Source organism: Mus musculus, chromosome 7 (genome assembly GCF_000001635.26).
Source record: "Mus musculus strain C57BL/6J chromosome 7, GRCm38.p6 C57BL/6J".
In the NCBI taxonomy this organism is placed as follows: Eukaryota; Metazoa; Chordata; class Mammalia; order Rodentia; family Muridae; genus Mus; species Mus musculus.
The window spans coordinates 132481018-132484772 of NC_000073.6; the positions used below are offsets into that span (position 1 = coordinate 132481018).

The 3755-nt window shown below is 46.3% G+C and overlaps 1 pseudogene; it reads left to right on the plus strand.

Annotated features, from left to right (window-relative positions):
• Positions 2518 to 3371, plus strand: Gm4587 (predicted gene 4587; annotated as a pseudogene).

The following is a 3755-nucleotide window of genomic DNA, read 5'->3' on the forward strand; positions in this document are numbered from 1 at the left end:
CATCGCCTGCCACACCCTCCATAGTTCAGAGCATGGTTCCTTCTGAAGGGCAGGGGTTTCAATCACACAGTTCACACTTTGAGCTCACAGAGAGATATGCGTTGGCTACATGTGACTGACAGACACTCTAATACCTCCCACCTCTGTCAGTCTTGTCTTCCCAATAAGGACAGGAAGGAAAAGAGAAGGGAGGGGAGGAGGAAGAGGAGGAGAGTTGGCAGGAGTTAATGATTATCCCAGATGCCCAGATGTTCCTGAAATGGGCAAGAACTTAGCAGACTTAAGGAGCCCGCACAGTTCATCCAGGACAGAGTGACGCAAAGTCAGAGGCAGGAGAAAGAAAGCAGTAGAAAAGGGAGTTTGGCTCACTTTAAGTGTTGAGAGCAGAGAATAGCAGAGTCATTTGCAGATTTCATCGATCACACTGGCTTCTGGCTGTGTGAACGAGGTAGGAGGCCAAAGAGGACCCGTTATCAGTGATAGGCTGCTATTGCACCCAGGAGAGGCGTCCCAGGGGTCTTTTCTGTTTCATACATTTTTTTTTTTTAGATTTTATTTTGTTGTTATTTTTTCTTTTGAAGCAAGGTCCTTTTCTATGTACTAGTTTTAGGTCAACTTGAAATGAGAGATGACCCTATTTTCTCAACTGAGAAAAATGGCACCAGAAGATTAGGCTTCAGGCAAGCCTGCAGGATATTTTCTTAATTAGTAATTGATAGGGGAGGGCCCAGCCAACTGTGGATGGTGCTACTTTGGGGCCGGTGGCCCTAGGATCTGTAAGAAAGCAGGTTGAGCAAGCCATGGAGGGCAAGCCAATGAGCAGCACTCCTCCATGCCTCTGCATCAGCTCCTGCCTCCATGTTTCTGGCCTGCTTGAGATCCTGCCCTCACTGCTTTTGATGGTGGGCTGTTACATGAAACTCTGAGTTTCAGATTGCTTCCCATGTTGTTTTGGGTCATGGTGGCTCACTGCAGCGTCAGTCACCCTAAGACACTATATAGCCCAGGCTAGCCTCACACTTGTTCTAGTTCGGCATCCCTAGTGCCCATCTCCCTAGTTCGGCATCCCAGGTGCTGGGATTGCATGCATGTGCCACCACAACTGGCATGGTTTTCATCTTTTAAAATAAAGAATAAATTAACTAGCAAGCAAGTAAATAAAAGGTATAGTCATGTTCCTTCCCAGGAGGAATATGAGATTCCAAAAAACACCGAGAAGGAAACCAGACAGAAAGGCAGAGGAGGGGGATAGGGAGGTTTGAGGATGCAGGGTTTCTGGCTACACCACTTCCTTAGTGGATGACTAACATAGACAGCTCAGCCTTTCAAATCCATGGCTTCTTCCTCCAAAAGCTTTTCCTATCATCATCACCACCTCCACCACTGCCATCACCATCATCACCATCATCACCACTATTATTACCACCATCATAATCAACATAATTACTGTCATCATCACCGTTATCCCCATCACCAGCTGCAGCAGCAGCACAACCATCACTCATCACTTTCATCATTCCTGATCTTGTTCTATCAGAGCCCATTTCACCCTGGGTTCATCTCCTAACAGTTCTGGTATCTGAGTGGGTGGCCCACCTCGCCTCCTGGTCTTTGGTCCTTCTGTCAATCCCCCTTCTCATCTGTGAGGTCTCTTGTTGAAAATTACATACGACAACTGTTCAAAAGCAGGGAGATTTGATCATTAGACTCACTAAAATACAAAGCTTTCTTCTCTCCTCCTCTCCCTCCCCCTCTTTCCTCATTATGCTTTTCTTTTTAGTACCCGATATCATTTTAAGCAAGGAAAAATGAAAAACTTGTATTAGTAGTACAAATGTTGCCATCCATCATTATTATATTATGCCGTGCAGTTCTAAATGTAAATAGGAGAACGTTTACTTCATATGTAGAATCATCAAAACCGCAGCTTGTATTTTATGGTTCATACATGCAAATGTATTTACCAGAACTGTGGGATGAACCCCGCTTCTGCTTGCTGCTGTCTCTCCTCAATAGAATCCGAATCTACCAGCATTCGCCTTTGATCACTGATGCATACGGAAGGCCTGGAAGTGTGGGTGACTCATCTTGCCCTTCTCTTCTGTGCCATGATCCTCGTACACCCACGGAAGCAGAGTCCGAAGGTCTGAGGGGCTCCCTGCTCCTCTGAGTTGCTTCAAAGATTATTTTCTGCCTTCCTTCTGCAATCGAAGCACATTCAGGTCTGGGTAGCAAGGCGGCCTCTTGGGGCTATCAGTGCCTGCTCAATTATGCAAAAGCATCCTTGTGTTTACTGAGTGTCACTGAGCTTCCCCACATCATGAGTCCACCAGGATTCCATTGTGGTACTGGCCATCAAGAGATGAAATACAAGTGAGAAGGTTGTATGCAGATAAGTCAGGAGAAACAATGGACAGAAAAGTTGCCTGAATCTACTGCACTCATGTGCCTGCTCTATGGTCCCATCAGACTTCAGTTAAAAGCACAGGTTTAAAGATAAGATTATTAAAATTACAAGCTGCCTGGCCCCCTCTCACAGACATTGCAGTACATTGAGCTCCATAGAGACAGCACCGGGGCAAGTGAGATCCAGACGGTCACTGGGTGACTCTGTGCCTCAAGGAGGAAAATCAACTAAACATGGGCAAAGGAGATCCTAAGAAGCCGAGAGGCAAAATGTCCTCATATGCATTCTTTGTGCAAACCTGCCAGGAGGAGCACAAGAAGAAGCAACCGGATGCTTCTGTCAACTTCTCAGAGTTCTCCAAGAAGTGCTCAGAGAGATAGAAGACCGTGTCTGCTAAAGAAAAGGGGAGATTTGAAGATATGGCAAAGGCTGATAAGGCTCGTTATAAAGGAGAAATGAAAACCTACATTCCCCCCCCCAAAGGGGAGACCAAAAAGAAGTTCAAGGACCCCAATGCACCCAAGAGGCCTCCTTCGGCCTTCTTCTTGTTCTGTTCTGAGTACCTCCCCAAAATCAAAGGCGAGCACCCGGCTTATCCATTGGTGACGTTGCAAAGAAACTAGGAGAGATGTGGAACAACACTGCAGTGAATGACAAGCAGCCCTGTGAGAAGAAGGCTGCCAAGCTGAAGGAGAAGTACAGGAAGGATATTGCTGCCTACAGAACTAAAGGAAAACCTGATGCAGTGAAAATGGGGGTGGTCAAGGCTGAAAAGAGCAAGAAAAAGAAGGAAGAGGAAGATGAGGAGGAGGATGAAGAGGATGAGGAAGAGGAAGAGGAGGAAGAAGAGAAGATGATGATAATGAATAAGTTGGTTCTAGCACAGTTTTTTTTCTTGTCTATAAAGCATTTAACACCCTGTACACAACTCACTCCTTTTAACGAAAAGAAAATTGAAATGTAATAAAAAGAAAGAAAATTACAAGCCAAGGGCAAGACGAGGTCCTCCCAATCACAGGTCACAATCCACTTTGTGATCAATTGCATGCATGGCACGCCCACACATGATACAAGCTCTGCCTCTGCCAGGAAATGCACATGACATGCTGATGCTGGGCCTGTCTCCCCGAGCAGTGGTAGGTTGACATGCAAAGGAGGAAATAGAATTGCTTCACAACCCCAACCCCTGGACCACGTGAGGCCTGAAGGGTGAGCTGGACCACCCTCCACACAGCACGCTGGAGGAGCAGGCTTCACCTGCAGGAAGCTGGACAGCTGACTGTGATTCTCTGTGAGCTTGAGTAACATGAAACCCATCTTACTTGCAGAAATCAGAACTGTGCTGACT